Source organism: Mirounga leonina, unplaced genomic scaffold, assembly GCF_011800145.1.
Source record: "Mirounga leonina isolate KUSES-001 unplaced genomic scaffold, KU_Mleo_1.0 Mir_104, whole genome shotgun sequence".
Lineage (NCBI taxonomy): Eukaryota > Metazoa > Chordata > Mammalia > Carnivora > Phocidae > Mirounga > Mirounga leonina.
The window spans coordinates 8750053-8767721 of NW_023270231.1; the positions used below are offsets into that span (position 1 = coordinate 8750053).

Consider the following 17669-nt stretch of genomic DNA (forward strand, 5'->3'; position numbering starts at 1 on the left):
TGACTTCTAACTCAATGCCAGCTGTACTAAGCACCTTATCAACTTTATCAAATTAATATTCTTAACAACCAAGTTGTTATCACCCCATTTTACAGATGGAAAGACTAAGACTCTGAAATTTAAGTAACATAAGCAATGCCAGGACTAGAAGTTAAGGCTGATTTTTCAGCCTTGATCTTTCTACTGTAGCACCTGGTACAGAGAAACTTCTTTACATTTGTTTCTGGCTGGATGTGATTACCTGTTACTCCTACACTTAGTGATATAGGTGAGCTTACTGATTCTTAGAAGACTTGCAGGTAGTAAAAGAATGAAGAGAGAATTCCCAGAGCATGAGCCATTGGAGAAGGGAGGATAGCTTTTCTCTCCAACTAAGAAGTGGATGTTCAAATATCAGGATGGAAAAAACTTAGGAGGGAAAGGCATTGGTGATCTTAGATTTGGACGAAAAAGTGGTCTCAGTGCTCTTTGCTGCTTCCTTATTAACACTGGGTTGCTTCTATTCCAGGTTCCATGATTTGAGCTTCATTTTTTCCTGGCTTCTGACATTGGTTGCCTGTGCTCTCTCCTGCTTTCTCTTCATTTATAGAAACTTGAATTGTCTTTCAAGTTATTTCTGACCAGTCTAGGAACAGTGATCTCTCCTCTCAGTTCATGATTCTGTTTGACATTTATTAGGTACTTAATTACATATTGCTTTATGGTAGCAATAAATTATCTAAATAAGAGCTATTTAAAATTGGATAAGTATTATACTGTTCCTCAACCACGATTGGATTGTAGAGGTCCCATTAAAAAATAGTAAGCATTTAAAATAACAATAAAAATGAAATGATAGCTAATATTTATTGAAAACATTTACTGTGTATCATTATTTCATCTGTTTTTCATATTAACTTTATGAGATGGATACTATTATTATTATTCATGCTTTATAAATGAGGAAATGGAGGTGTAGAGAGATTAATTTGCCTGTGTTGATATAGCTGGAAAATATAGTCCAAAAGGGAAAATAAAAACATAATCTTATCATCCAACGATGACTACGTACGCTGAAATTTTAAATAGACTGAGGACAGAGACCCTTTTTTTTTTATAAACTTAAAGTGCTTAACAAAGTGCTAGTCAAATAATAAATACTCAAGGTACCTTTATTGAATAATCAAGTGCATTCCACAAAAATACCATTGAATAAACTTAACAGAGGAGTTAAATCATATTTTCTTGCCTGTTTAATTCAGCTTCCCCTTTTCTTCTTACACAGCTGACTGTCCAATATGAAGTTTTCTACCCACTGATGTCAAAGACTGTTGTTATGAGCAATTCTAATCATAAGAAAAATCACACTTCCCTAGCCCTGCCCTTTACCGTTTTAAAAGAAACCAGAAAGAATAAAGTCCCATACTTACATAAAGCTTCCAGGCTCTAACAAGTTGCACTTTTAGAAAAATATTACCCAACTTTAATCCCTTGTGGTTCTGTAATGTCCTCTGGAGAAAAATATCTTGAAACAGCTGTGGCTCTTTGTCTCTGAAAAAATTGTTCTCTTCTTTGGTCTGTGAAGGATTAATTTATAAGTTAATTTTTAAAAATCGTAGCTTTGACCAGATTTTCCTTTCCTGTTGAATTCTTGGTCTTTTATAATAAAAAGATTCATGCTTTTCTCTGGATCTTTCCCTTTCACTTTTCTTAGCCTTTCTTCAAAATGTTTGTTATGCCAGTAATCTTGACTGGGAGTGCCACAGAAAGTAGTGGCTGAGAGCTCCAGATTTTGGAATTTCAAATACCCATCACTTTTTAGCTCTGTGAGCTTGGGCAAGTTACGTAACTGCCTTGGGCAAGTTACATAATTGCCTCAGTTTTCTTATCTGGAAAATGGCAACAATAATATTATCTACCCTACAGGGTTATTCTGAGGATTTTATATAAAAGACACTGCGTATAAGATTCTTAGCGTACTGTCTGATTGATGTTTAAACACAAGAAAGGCTTTCTTTTCCCCAAAATATTATCCTCTAGAAGATTGAATGGCATTTAATAAAAAGTCCTTATGAAGCCTCTCATAAGGAATGCATTCTAAAGTAGTGTCAAAGTTTGTGGAAAACACGTAAGTCCTGATGACCTCAGTGAATGCTGGTTACTTAAAAAGATCATCTAACATCATAGCTTTAAAAAAGGAGCAAAAAAATTTAACACAGCCATAGGAATTGTTCCCAGAGGTTTGGCCTCAGAACTTTACTGTATATCACTGTAAACAAAACTTTTGAAGAGTCTTGAAGGGAGGAAAATTCTGTATTTGGGTTTGTGGACATTAGGAATATATTCCTACAGGATGATAAGTGTAAGTGCCCTAATGTAATGTTGATGAGCACTGCAGGCATGGGTAGTATTGTTATTGATTGCATATATACAAATTCAGACAATTCAGGCGGAAGTGAACATGATGAGCTCTAGAAGACTGTTAAGGTATCTCAGTGAGAATTCATGGTTAATAAAGATGTGATGACAAGGATGCATTTGAAGAACTTTAATAAAATTATTTCAAGTAACATCAAGGTAGTAAAGTGGAGTAATTCTGAATTAATATATTTCATATAATATATGATTTTAAGGCTGAGTATAAAAATTTGGAAAACCAGTCATTAGAAGAAGTATATACTTAAGTCTTCTGTCTTAATGGAAAAGTTTATATACTCAAATTGGCTAAAAACATTTTATGAATCTTTTTATTGAGAAAATGGGGGAAATTTTATGCTGCATCACCATCTATTTTGATAGATATGGTAATGAGTTCTAAAAAATAAGCCATAATAATATCAGTAACAATATTTTTTTAAAAAGACCCGATCTTCTTAAAGTAATCAACTTGATAATTTGAAATCGTTCATTCAGTTTTTTTTGTCCCTACAAGGACTTTTTTTTCTCTTAATTTACCATTACCCATTCTGTTAATCTTTTAAGTTCTTAAATCACATCTTCTTCCTTGGGCACTAGAGTCTACAGTGATGTCTTCCTCAAAACACAGACTGTGACTGAAATTAAAACTCTCAATCTTCATTTTCTTCCCATTTTAACCTGCCAATGTTAAGTACAAACATAATTATACACATATCCCTTCATATTGTAAAATTGAAAAAAACAGAATTCATGATAATTTATCTCATGGTAGAGTTTTATTCATAATTCTGTTTAGCATGTGCCAAGTACTGTTTTAAAAACCATACAGTCGTTTCCCATTTAATCCTCACAACTGCTTTCTCAGATATTACTGTAACTCCTTTTTAAAGATGAGCACCTGAGGCACAGAGTAGTTGAACAGTTTTCTCTAGGTCACATAGCTAATAAGCTACAGAGTCAGAATTTGAACTCTGAGTGTGACTTCAGAGTCCAGGCCTATAACGACTTTGATATAGCCCTACACTGGCTAGGTGCTCTTGTTTATGCTTACCTAAAGAAAATAATTTTTTTAATTATAAAAAAGTAATACCTGCTAATCATTAATGACAACAAAAATATATTAAGTTGTTAGAACCTCCAACAATGGTAAGATTGATAAAATTGATAATGATAGTCTCCCCTCACCTACCAGTTTCCAGAGAGATAGCTACCATTAAAGTTTGTTATATATTATTTCAGATAATATGTGTATATATAGTGACATCACAGTAAACATATTTTTTAACTTGTGACTAACTTAATTATGTGTTATGGATGTCTTTCCATAAAAGGATGTGTGTCTATCTTAATTTATTTTACTGGCTACATAGTATGAATATACCATAATTTACTTGACAATTTTAAATCATTGATATTTAGATTATTTGTAATTGTGGGAAAATAGGAATCTATATGGAAATGAGTATCCTAGTCTTTCCTATCTCATTTTTCATTTTTCAGTTGAGGCACCAAACCTAGGTGTTGTCCTTGATACCTCTCTTTTTGTAATACCCCATGTCCAATTCATCAGCAAATCCTATTGATTTTATTTTTTAAATATATGTAGATAGTAGCCATTCACTACACCTCTCACCACCACCATTCAGTCCAGACCATCATTGCCTTTTATCTGGATTAATGTCATCATCTTCTAGCAGTCTCTCTACTTCTAAGAGTAATCTTTTAAAACGCAGGTAAAAATTACTCTGTTCAAAGCTCTTCAGTGACTCCGCCTCTAACTCATTATAATCCAAAGTGTTTGCTGTGGTCTTTAAGACCCCCCCACCCCTCGAGCCGGCATCTTACTATTTTTCTGACCTTGACCTCTACTGCTTTCTTTCCTATTCACTGCACACTAGCCATATTAAAATATTTGCTATCTCTTGAATGTAATAAGTACGGTTTCTTCTTAGGGTTTTTGCATTTGTTCTCACTGCCTAGAAACCTTTAGGCCTTCCCTCCTTACCCATATTTGTCTGACTTACTCCTGCATTTCTTCTTTAGATGTCTGTTCAAATGTTGCCTTATCATATTTGTCAAATGAGTGTTGAATGAACATACCTTTTTAAAAAATTTTTTTATTTTTTAAAATTTTATTATGTTATGTTAATCACCATACATTACATCATTAATTTTTGATGTAGTGTTCCATGATTCATTGTTTGCATATAACACCCAGTGCTCCATTCAGTACGTGTCCTCTTTAATACCCATCACCAGGCTAACCCATCCCCCCACCTCCCTCCTCTCCAGAACCCTCAGTTTGTTTCTCAGAGTCCATAGTCTCTCATGGTTCATCTCCTCCTCCGATTTCCCCCCTTCATCTTTCCCTTCCTACTATCTTCTTTTTTTTTTTTTTTTTAACATATAATGTATTATTTGTTTCAGAGGTACAGGTCTGTGATTCAATAGTCTTACACAATTCAGAGTGTTCACCATAGCACATACCCTCCCAATGTCTATCACCAAGCCACCCCATCCCTCCCACCCCCCACCACTCCAGCAACCCTCAGTTTGTTTCCTGAGATTAAGAATTCCTCATATCAGTGAGATCATATGGTACATGAACATATCTTTATCAACTTGAATAAGTGCTTGCGTAGAATAAATTTCTAGAACTGAGATTGCTTACTTTTGCACTGAGTGCAGTTCTTTTTAAAAAATCTTTTATTAGACCCCCCCCACCATACCCATGCCTATTTATTTTGGTATTATCATGCCCATCTTCAAAGTGGTTCTGTGGGTCTTTTGCTGCTATTTCTACTGTGGAAGGCTGGCCTGCTTTCTCTCCCTCCTGGGAGCTCTGGAGGAAAAGCAGGCACTAGGCAGCTGGTCTGATCCCCATGGGCCTCTTCACAAGGCTGTGATTTCAGGAGTGACCTTGGGGTATGACTGATATGTCATTAAACAATTTAATAGATGAAAGAATTTCCTCTTCATCCTTCAGCCACATTTATTTTTCCCAAATGTCTGGCACTAAGTTGTAAATAGTACCACAAAGAAAAGTTACAAAAAAGATCAATTAATTGTATGGCTTTAAAATTTCTAGTATATTGAAATTGGGTTAATCAGAGAGATATCCTATGATTTTAGTTGTGAAATAAAATCCCTGTCCATGTGTATCTTTAAAAAATTAAAGCACTTTTGCTTATCTTTACTACCTTCCTTTTAAGAAAATAGTATGAACACTGTCAGTTGTCAAGTAATTTGTGATTTGCATTGTCTCCTGTGTCACTAGGATAACAAGGATAACGTGAGTAATTGGAATCATAAAATTATGGACCTTTTGAATTAGAAGAGCTCATTTGTTTAATCCCCTAATTTTACGAAAAGGAAAACAGAAGTCTGTAGAGGTTGGGTGTCTTACTCAAGGTCACACAGCTAGTTAATGGTACAGGTGGGTCTTCTGACTCCCCAAATAGTGCTCAGTAGCATCCTTTGGACAGTGTCTCTGAACCAAGCTCTGTGCTAAATGAAGTTCTACCCAATAGATAATTCCTGTTCCTTCCAATTGTCCTGACACCCTGCAGTTTATTTAGATTACATGATTTGGCCTCATATTTCTTCTGGAGTTAGTGGGATAAGGATCACCCTATTAGGGTGCTTAATTTTGTGCTAATGATCCTTCCTTCTGTCTGAAGTCTTCAGGTTACAGTTTCTTCAAAGGAACTCTGTGCCGCTTGTCCTTTTCTGCTTGCTGCATGATGTGCACATCAGTGCCTCCTGCAGCCTTCCACTTTTTAATTGCCTCTCCTTCCTAATGAAGCCTGTATCAGCTCCAGTGCTAATTGAACTTCGTCCTTCATTCAGACTGTGTTATTAAACAAATAGTCACAGTGTTTGGTCTCACTTTAATAGGAGCATTGATGTTTGCTTAACATCAAAAACTTATTAGTAATCCATTGAAAAGGCAATTAATGGAGGACATGTGGGTAAGGAAATTGAACTAGTCTGCGGCACAGGACAAAGAATGGCAAAGACACTCTGGCATTCTAAGGTTTAACTGCGTGTATCCTGGTGGTTGCACACTGATTGTTAACTTCTGGACTCATAACCCAAATCTGTGAAGTTATCATTTATATGAAGTAGCATTTACATGTCTGATATTAAACTGAAGGACAAATTGTCTCTTGATCCCATCCACCCCCCCTCTTTAAAGCACTTTTTCTGAACCTTTTAGCATATAGAATTATATTTATCATTATAGAAAATACTGACAGGTAAAAAGAAGCAAATACCTCATCTGCAGTCTTATCACCCAGAAATAACCACTGGTAAGATTTTAGTGTATACTCTTCTGTGATTCATTTTAACATGTGTGTAAAGACATAAAATTGGATCACATACCATGCTGATCTATTTTTTCATTGGTAATATGTCCTGGATAATAAATCGAGATCTATATGTCATATTTAATGGCTTTGACATATCCTGGTGGATAGATAGGCTGTACGTTATTATATTATTGAAGGCTTAGAAACTTAAAACATTTCTTTTATTTAATTGTTTGTCTGCCCTAAATGAACATTGTTACTTGGATAAGTAATATTAATATTAGGAAATCAAATTGATATCCTTCTGTCTTATAAAACAGTCGTCCTCTGTTGTGTGAATATATGCAGTATTTGCTGTTATTAGACTACAGACTTACATCCTATATAATAACTTCTGTATCATATGTCCTGTACTTGTAATTATGCCGATAAAATAAGGAAGAACAGGAGGCTAATCAAGAAATATTCTTAAGATAATGGCTTTAGGTGTAGGTTTCTTTCCACCTGTGAACTCATAAATGATAAGTGGATTCAAAGAGAAAACAAACTCTAAAAATATTAACCTGTTGGTATTTGGTAATTGAGTAAGGCATAGCAGACCAAATTCTTTTTATTATCCATGTTAAATAGTTATGAGGAGAGAAGAGTCAATAATGGGTTACTCCGTTTGTTCCACAGACCTTGGATATGACTGAAACACCCATCTGCATTAATAAGATTCATGCATGGCTAGGTCCCCAGGCAATATTTAGTAAATGAATGGTGTTAGTGCCTGGCAGAGACCCTTTTAGAAAGTGCTGTTGTTGAGAGAACCTAAATAGATATATATACTCTGGTTTAGTGAGGATTATGATGCATAAAATGTTGGTAATAGGTTTAAAAGATTAGCATAGACTGACTTTCCATGACATCGTTTCTTATATATAAAAAATTAAATGTTATTTCTAATGTCATCATAAAAGTAAGGCTGGAGGATTATTGATTTTTGGAGGCTTTTACTAGATAGCTTGATAATTGACTCTCAAGTTTTTAGCACTTGGCCCTGGGTTTGCTGTTTACCTTGCTCAAGCAATTTGGTGTAATTAATTTTAATAGCTGTATTTACTTTTAGGGTTTATACTTTGGTGGGAAGATATCTCTAGTCAAAATCTCATAGAATTATTTTCTCTTTGAATTAAAAAATACAATAGTTTAAAATAAGAATCTCCTCTATAAATTTAAATGAGGAGAGCAGAATGCACAATCTTTTAACATATTTACAACCCCTTGAGATGGAAATGTCTGTTGATGAGGATTGAAAAGAAACAAAAATGAAAGCAGTTGATTTGTTAGATGGTAAAGTTGATGCATGTTTTTAGGAAAGAGTAAATAAAAATGGAGGAAAAGAGGGCTTTAGGGAAGATCTTTTTTTGAATGCTTCAAAAAAGCTGTGAGTTGATGCTCATCTATCAAAAAATTTGGCTGCAAAGTAGTCATTTATCATATTGACTGATAAAATGTAATCAGTCAGAAATCACAGGTTGTTCCATAGGCTTCTAAGACAAAAGGAAAGAAACAATGAGTGAAGGCTGTAAAATGTTTTGTTCTCTAGCATTCCTCCTCTTCCCTTCTGTTTGCATCCACAAGCTTGTTGGTAGTTGGCCTTTATGGGGTATGTTTTCATATGATATGGGATCTCTCACTATCTCTTAGGCCAACACCCTATTCCTTCTAATCCGATCATTTTAAGGCAGATACAAAAACACACAACAGTTTTGGTCAGAGGATTTTATTTTTTCTTGTTAAAAAGATTTTTCTTAAACATTTTTTCCCCCTAAATCTCAATTTTATTTGTAATTTATGCAGTCTGTTTCCTTATTGTTGGAATTGTTTAATATTTTTTTAACGATTTCTAAACTCTGAATTTTATATGCAGTGCATGTTGATTGAAAAAAATTGGAAATACAAATAAAGTAAAAACAAGAATAATCGACATTTTCCCCATTCAGAGATATGTCAATGTTAAATAGTTTTATTTAATTCCAGTCTTTTTTTTTTTTCTTTCCATCATGGGTACGTGTATGTGTATTTTTACTACTATAATAGAATAATGCTGTGATAAACCCTTCTGTACATACATTTTCTATACAGTCCTGATTGTTTCCTTAGGATGAATTAAGAGTACGGTAAATTTCTCTGAAATTTAAAGTCACCATGGGGGGTGGGGCTGGAGATAGGGATTTGGGGATATTGAAGCTGTTGGTTGGAGGAGGGCAGAAGCCATGCTCTTTAAGTATTTTCTACCCTTCTAGTAATCTCTCCCAGCTGTGTGGGGATGCAGGGAATCGTTTCTGGCTAGATTATGGTTCTGAGGGCCCCTAGTTGATATTTTGGGTATATGGGAAGAAAAAATTAGGAAAGATTCTTACGCATGTAGGTCACTCCTTAAAAATGTAGAAGAATGAAAGGTTATTTGAGATTATTGTATGCTATAAATATTCTGATCTGTTATTTTGATTTTTTTTTCATTGGGGAAAATATGAATCACAGAGTATCTTGAGTATTCTTTCTTTAAAGGAGAACATGGTTCAATAATGGAGACTCACAAATGGAGGGATAAGAGAAATATGCAGTTTTCCTTTTGCAAAAATACTGAAGTGGAAAATAGAAAAGCTGAAATCAACAACAATAACAACAACAACAAAAAGCCACATCCATTTGGACTAAACTACATGTATATATAACACAACTTTCCAAGCATAAAAAGAAAACTCTAGCCAAGGGAATGAAAGAAATGCCTTTGAAAAACTGCTGAAATAGGTCTGTTGTTGAAATAGTTTTATTTCCCCTTTAGAAGATCTATTTACTACAATTCTGAGAATGAGAAGGATGATTTTGAATAAAGAATCGAGCCATTTAAGATACTGTGCACAATACCAGAATTTATGAAGACTGGTTCGAATTAAAACTAAATGTCACCAGCGAATAGAAGCTAACGGAAATGTACATTTCATTTATTGTATTGGGAATTGGGGAGGGGAGCAGGAATGGGCTTACTCTTACAGGACTTTTTTTATATGGCACTAATTTTATGGGGAGGACTTAGACCTTATAAAAGAATGTATTTCTCTCAAATCTTCTTAGCTGTTGAGATTAATTCATTAATTGGCAAGAGTTGGAATCATACCTCCTACTTGGATCTAGCATGAGGGAGAAAATTAAAATGTTTAATGTAATCATTCATGTGGCAGATTTGTATTACGCACCTAATCTTTGCCAGGTGTTGCTTCTGCCACTGTTGAGTACATTGGTAAAGCAGACAGGTCCTTATCTTTGGAATCTTCTAAAATTGGGGGAAGGGTAATACATAGCAGGAGAGAGATGAGTGCTCTGCCAACAATTAAAATTAGGCGATTGGGAGATGGTGGGGGGCACATTTCAGGTTGAGTGGTCAGGGAAGTCCTCTGTGCCACATTTGAGAGGGCCTTCCAAGATAATTCTGCAAGCCTGCTCCTTTCTTCCTGCAGTTTGGAGTATCTGTCTTTCCTCTTTCTGTGTCCTTTACCTTCTTGTAGAGGACTTTACTATTATGATTTGCTTTGAAGAACTGTAAAACTGAAATAAAGATGCAATCTAAAAAAAGAGCTGGAAATGCATTTTTTTTATAAATCAGAGGCTCAGGTGCGCCATCATTTTCCCAGCTCCAAGAAAATCATAAATTATTTTTTATTAGAGGGAATTACTGCAGCTCCAGATCTTAATGATTGCTGAACAGGAGCTCTTTTTTTTTTCCCCCCTAAATATCAAGTAGCTGCCAGTTTTAATTTTCTTTTAGAATTTACTCATTCAAAACATTGTTTTAGCTGTTGAACAAAACTGTCTCTTATATCCAAGGGACGGTGCCAGAGTATGAAATGCGCATCTTGGTTTGATTTCTTCCCCTCCAGCCTGATACATAAGTAAAAACCAGCCTTGCATTTTAGGATTAGAGGGCTAGTGTTCAATATTAATAACTATGGAAAGAATCAAATTCCAGCATTACCCTTTAGTATCTCCATGCCCAGAAATTGTATAATTAGGAATTTGAGAAAGTTGACCATGTTCCTGGGATCTTTACTTGATGGTACCAAGTGGTTCTTTAGAACAGATTATTAGTGCAATAAATCTGACACCTAGGATTTCAAGGACCAATAAAATGGAAAAAAAATTAACAAATATGTATTCAGCATTGTTATATGTCAGACACTGTTTTAGGGGATGGAGAAACAGTAGTAAATAAAAAGAGAAAAGAAATAGGCAGAAATTGCTGCCATCATGTAGAGTACATTCAGATGGGGAGAGGTATTAGACAATCCATAAACAAATAATGCCAGATGGTGATAGATACTAAGAAGAATTGCAGAGAAGGGATAAAGGGACAGTCAGGGTGGGGGTGAGGCTTACAATTTTAGAAAGAAAAAAGATTGGCTTGGGAAAATTCTCACTGAGCTGGTAACTTTTGAGTATAGAGGGGAAGGAGGTGAGAGAGCAAGCCAATGTGAGTGTCTGAGTAGGTGAGAGCAGCAAGTGCAAAGGCCCTGAGGCACGTGCATACTTAGCATGGTCTAGGAGCAGTAGGGAAACCATTGTAGCTAGAGTAAGGGGAGAGGAAGGAAGAGTTATAGGAGATACACTGAGAGAAGATTAGGGAACCAGATCACATAGATTGTTATAATCCATTATAAAGACCCTTTGGCTTTTAGTTGGAATCAAGGGAGGAGTTATTTCAGAATTGTGACCACAGGAATATTGTGATTTGACCTCACAAGAACACACTAAAGGAAAGCAAGGGAGGAAGTAGAGTCTAGACCAATTAGGAGACCGTTTCAATAATTCAGGCAAGAGGAGATGGTGGTTTGGACTAGAGCAGTAGCTGTAAAGGCAGTGTAAAGTTGTCTGACTGTTCATGTTTTGAAATTAGAGCCAACAGGTTTTACTGTCGGGATGAATGAGGGGTGTAAGATAATGTGAAGAGTTGTGGATGAGTCCAAGGTTTTTGGCTGGAGCAATTGGAAGGATAAAGTTGCTATTTGCAGAGAGTGGGAGGATGGTGGCTGGCAAGGGTGCAGGTTTTGGGAGAGGATCAGGAGCTTGGTTTTGTACATATTGGGTTTGAGATTCTTGCCCATTAGATATCCAATAGAGATAATAAGCAAGATACTGGCAATGGGTGGCTCAGGTTGGAGGTATAAATTTGGGAGCAATCAGAGCCAGATTATGTGTTCTCTCTTTTGTGCACACTGCCTTCTGTGCTGTGCAGTTTGTGACTTGCATAAAAATTATGTTTGCAATCCCTAGAATTGTAACCTGGGTTAAAGCCAGGCCTCTCAAATTGTATCTCTTGCTTAATTCTGAATTGGAAGTGATTCTGTGTTTAGTTTTGGTTTTATTAATACCCCCCCCCACCCCAGTCACAACTAAGTAGCTTCTTCTTCTTCTGTAAAGGACGTGGGTGAGGGGCAAAGGGTCAGAAGGTGATATCTCAACCACAGGAAGGGGATACCTTTTTGAAATTCTTCTGAAAGGAGGCTTTTTTTGAGAGACTTTTTGTTACTTTTCCAATTAACCCATTTTAGAGTTGATTATGATTTTAAGCTTCATGATGCAATAATCTGTAACATTTATATGGTGCCCTCATCTCTTTCCAAGTACTTTGTGAACATTTGTTAATTGCTTTCCCTATTACCCCAGGAGGCAGGTGGAGACATATTTGCATTCATTGTAGGAGTTTCCAGGCAGTGGGGTTTTGAGCAGTGAAGTGACTGCCCATCAAACACCTGGCCAGTCAGGGATAGAAGGATTCATAATGCAAGTAATGATGATGACTTATCTCCATTAATTATTATTATTTTAGTACCTGCAGCGTTCTCATAAAAGAGCCCCAAATGAAAGAGGTGTTTTCTTTCTTTTCTTTCCCTAGAGATCAGAACTGATACCACAAACTTGATGAACAGATGGGAGATATTAAGTACCAAGAAGATAAATGAGGAGGTGGGCTGAAGTTGCCTTAAACACTTCTAATTATGGAACAGAGGACTGTTACCCCAGAGGACTTTAAAGCAGTACTCAGTAATTTGGTAGAGTAATAGTAGGATTACTTGACTGACTTGTTCATTCAACTTTTTATTTTCTTTTTTTAAAACTTCACTCACTGACAAATTTATTGATATGTCCTCTATGACAGACATTTCACAGGCTCGAAGGGATAGAGCAGTGTATAAAAGAGACGAATGTGGGGCACCTGGATGGCTCAATTGGTTAAGTGTCCAACTTTTGATTTTGGCTCAGGTCATGATCTCAGGGTTGTGAGATCAAGCCCCATGTTGGGCTCCACGCTGGGCACGGAGCCTGGTTAAGACTCTATCTCTCCCTCTGCCCCCTCCTCCCTAAGACAAAACAAAGCAAAACAAAAAAGGAGACTAACCTTTCCAGGGGTGGGGAAAATGAAATTAATATTTATTGAATGCTTACCATGTGCTAAACCCTCTTCTTTGACTACAGTTAACAAATCATTCAGTAATAATAACCCTATTATTATCCACATTTTACAGAGAATAAAATTAAGATACAGAGAGAATAAGTCACTTGCTAGAATGCGGAGTTAGGACATGGTAGGGCTTTAGTCCAAGGAGAACCACTGTTCTTTAGTGTTGTTTTCTACATGAAGTATTGGAGATGAAGGGGGTTGCTGGTATGAGCAATTCACCATCACTACTTAAAATGGTAAGATCCAACATATTGATCTTAAATTTTTAGGAGCCAAAATGCATGCATCCAGAATTATGTCACAGGTCAGAGAAAAAAAAATGGTCTCACATTGTTTTTCTCCCAAGTTTTTGCCTTGGGCAAGTAGGACTTGGGTTATTCCATTCTCACGTATTCTCTTTCCTGTTCATCTGTATTTAATGAAGACTTGTTCTTTGAGATAGGTCTTATTTCTAGGATACGTGGAGGTGATAATTCAGGGCCGGCCTTGGCAAAATTGTAAAGTATGTTGAGTTAGAAATCTTAGATATTCTCAGTCTTGCACTATCTTCTGACCCTCTTTTTACTTACTCATACAACTCTTTCCCCATTTTTTTTCTACAAATAAAATGAGTAAAAATGACTTAAATTTAACCCTTTCTTTCCACACAATAGCTTTACTTTTATGTATTTCAAGAGGGATTCTACTTTTTATGATGAAATGTCATGCAAACATTAAATTATAGTCAAAGGCCTTAGAGGACGTTCAGAATACTTTTTAATATCTTCAAAGAATTAAGTATGATGCAGTGGAAAGAAAACAGCTTTCATGTTGGATAGACTTGGGTATTAATTCTCACTCAGTCATTTACAAAATGTGGGATGCTGGGCAAGATATTTCAGTCACTGGAGCCTCATTTTTATAATCTTTTTTTTTTTTTTAAAGATTTTATTTATTTATTTGACAGAGAGAGACCAGCGAGAGAGGGAACACAAGCAGGGGGAGAGGGAGAAGCAGGCTCCCCGCAGAGCAGGCAATCCGATGCGGGGCTCGATCCCAGGACCCTGGGATCATGACCTGAGCCGAAGGCAGACGCTTAACGACTGAGCCACCCAGGCGCCCCTCATTTTTATAATCTTAATAGCATGACATAATTTCTAATATATGTGAAGTGACTTTTTCTGTTTAGTGTTTGATAGGTGCTTAATAAATGGTTGCTGTTTGCTAATTTTCATTCAACTGATGTTTAAATACTTATGTATGGGCTAGGTACTGGGAAGAGAAATTATGGTGCAAGGCAAATATTGTGCATACTAATAAAAAAAAAGATAATGAAACCTAGTATCACTTTGAGCCTCAGTCATTGGAGTAGGTGCCCTCCCTTCTTTCTCTTCCTCCCCTACTCCCTGCCTTTTCACTGGTGAGTACTCGATAACTAAAACACTCTTTGTAGTGCCCATCAGAGCCCTTATTTGATAAGAATTATCTCTACCTGTCATTTTTCTCTTTGTTCTAAGCTTCAAGAGACTGGCCATGAATGTTGCTCCTTCTCTTCCTGTGGGTTCCTCATTGCTGCTGCTTTCCCGCTGTGCTCCTCTGTCAGGTGAGGAATTTGGGCATTTTGATTGCAGTGCCTAGACTTTTAACGTCTGTCCTGCACTGCCTCCCTGAAATAGTGATGACCTGAATCATTCTCTAGTGGGAGTAGAGTAGAGGAGTGGATTCCAAAACTAAGTATTAGTAGGAAGCAAAGGAGAGGAAATTGTTTTGCAAAGTCTAAACTAGCAAGAAGAGCAGTGTCATTAACCAAAGTGATGAGTCCAGAAGGAGGGAGAAGAGAAAGGTGACAGGTCGGGGCAATAGGAAGATGGTTTCATCTTTAGACTTACCAAGTTGACATATTTGGTATTTATCAAAAAAAGGTATTCTGTAGTTATGTTTTTTTTTTTTCCTAAGGATTTTATTTATTTATTTGAGAGAGAGAATGAGAGAGAGCATGAGAGGGAAGAGGGTCAGAGGGAGAAGCAGACTCCCCGCTGAGCAGGGAGCCCGATGCGGGACTCGATCCCGGGACTCCAGGATCATGACCTGAGCCAAAGGCAGTCGCTTAACCAACTGAGCCACCCAGGCGCCCCTATTCTGTAGTTATGTTAATAGAGATTTTTGGAAGCAGAAACATGGTTGTATATATTTCTCAGGGTATACTTTTACTTACCATAGTACACAGTGACTGAATGGAAGTTGAATAGATCAGGAAAGAGACTAGAATATGATAGAGGAGTATGGGTTGGGAAGAGAGAAGTGAGATATGGATCAGAGAGTTTTCTGCATGTGATGGTATTTAAAGCTATGAGACTGGATTAAAATATCAAGAAATGGAAAGAGGGTAGGTGGAGAAGTGAAGAGAACAGAGAAGAGCATCAGGAACTCACATTTAGTGAAGGAGCTGCAGGAGGACTTGCATTGAATCAGACACACAGGAGAATAATGGTCTCATGAGGTAAGAGAGTTATGGAAGTTAAGTTATTAAGACTATGAATGGCTGCATAGGGATTGAAGAGAAGGAGGTTTGAGAAATAGATTTAGGATTCTTTGTGATGAAGTGGTCATTAAAAACCTTCAGGGGAGTGGTTTGGGCATGATAGTTGCCATACATTGCTGTGGATTAAGTGGTAGGGTCAAGTATGAGCTATTCTTTCAAGCTTTTGGATGGTGAAGAGAGGAAGGGAGGCAGAAAGCAAAAGTAGACTTGAGTGATGGGGCTCATGGTAGGTAGATTAAGAAACAACTTTAGGTTGGAAGAGAAGGTGTAAGTGGGAAGAGAGAGAGAAAAAAGCTTTAGGCTTTTTAGAAAATACTGGTAGTTCTTCTAAGACTAGTGAGAAGAACATAGATTAGTTATGGATAAATGCTGAGGTGGTTGAAATAATATTTAGGATTTAAGGAGGAGCTAAGACTTGATACAGGCATTTTGGGGGCTGTTAGTTTATGTTTGAATAGTAATCATTCCAGATGAGGATAGGAGATATTTGTACTGGAACACATCACCTACATTTCACAGTTTTCTCCAGTAATGCTGATGGGCATGTATGTCCTATAACATTAAAGTTTTACCAGTTTAATTGATAATAGGATCTTCAGTATAGAAATTTGTGGCTTTATTTCTGAATGTATCATTGTTATTACCTTAAATGTATATAATTGATTTTCTATTTTCTATGTCTATTCACACACTATTTTAATCACATTTTGTGATAAAAAATAGGTTTTTAAGAACTGAAAGTATTTAAGGGACATACTATGTAACTCATTAGGTTGATTTCAACTTATTAGCAGCTAACGGTTTTATATCCCTTGTGTTTTATTGAGAATATGACCCTTCTTAGGATGATGAGATAATCCTATTTCTATAGCTCTGTCTCTAGAGAGATAGGTAGAGAGCTGAGATTTAAGAAAGCCCAGTTATTTTTCATGTGGCTTTAGTTTCTTCTCATGTCGTAGGGCTTAATATCTCTGTCTCATGTGTCTTTCAAAACATATGTGAGAAATCAGAATTAAAAACATTCTTTGAATACTTAAAATGCATAAAGGTCTATTTTTAATATGTTAGTCATAGGCCCTGGAGAAACCCCATTGGTTTATTTGGAAGATCAATATTTTACAAGTTTTAAACTGTGTTATTTCTAAGACTTGATATTTTAATTTAAAAAGAAAGATTTTAAAGAAGCTATTAATTTAGTATTTGGTATATTTAAGTACTAAATATAAATTTAACATTCTGTGTTTACCATGCTATCCATTATCTAGGTAGATGATAGAGTGATAGTTTAAAAGTATTTACCAAGACTCTACTATATGTCAGGTGTTTCATGCTATATTTGGAAATGAGATTGGGAAATAAAATTAATTGTGAAATGATCAAAATACTAATGTGTGTAGCTCAGATATATATGTAGAGTTTAAGAGAAGGGAAAATCCATATGGGTTGTCATAGTTTGAGACAACTCCCTTAAAAAGGAGGCTCAAGGTACATCCTGAACGATGGGAAGAATTTCAGGTAAGTGGAAAGGTAAATATGAAGTTTCCACTAGAAATTGTCCATGGTATTATTTATTTTAACTTGAAATTACACATTGTTTAAAACAAGTTATGTCTCAGACTTTAATCATTAGCTGTCATGCCAATATCAGCATTCAGACCGACTTTCACATACATATACAGCTCTGCACACATAGTTCATAGGTAGTGAAGTGCTGAAAAGTTCAGGAGGAGGCAGCTTTAGTTAGACTTGTATGATGGGGGGCCTACTTCAGCTCTAGTTGGGAGGGAGTGACCCAGGGAAATTCCTTTTATTTCTCCAAGTAATAAAAAAAGCTATCTTTGAGGGACTAAGATAAACTATTAACTTACAGTACAGTAAAAACAATCAGCTAGTTGAATTGGATGATACAAAAGCTTTGTTTGAATGGTTAATT

The 17669-nt window shown here is 36.1% G+C and overlaps 1 protein-coding gene across 3 annotated transcripts in view; it reads left to right on the forward strand.

Moving 5' to 3' along the window:
• The window catches only part of MAT2B (methionine adenosyltransferase 2B), a 230119-nt gene that overhangs the window by 188282 nt on the left and 24168 nt on the right, over nucleotides 1-17669 (forward strand). For all 3 annotated transcript variants that reach the window (XR_004680833.1, XR_004680827.1, XR_004680828.1), the window contains exons 10-11: nucleotides 12649-12719; nucleotides 14712-14797. The gene's annotated coding sequence lies outside the window, so the exon portion shown is untranslated. The remainder of the gene's footprint in view (nucleotides 1-12648; nucleotides 12720-14711; nucleotides 14798-17669) is intronic.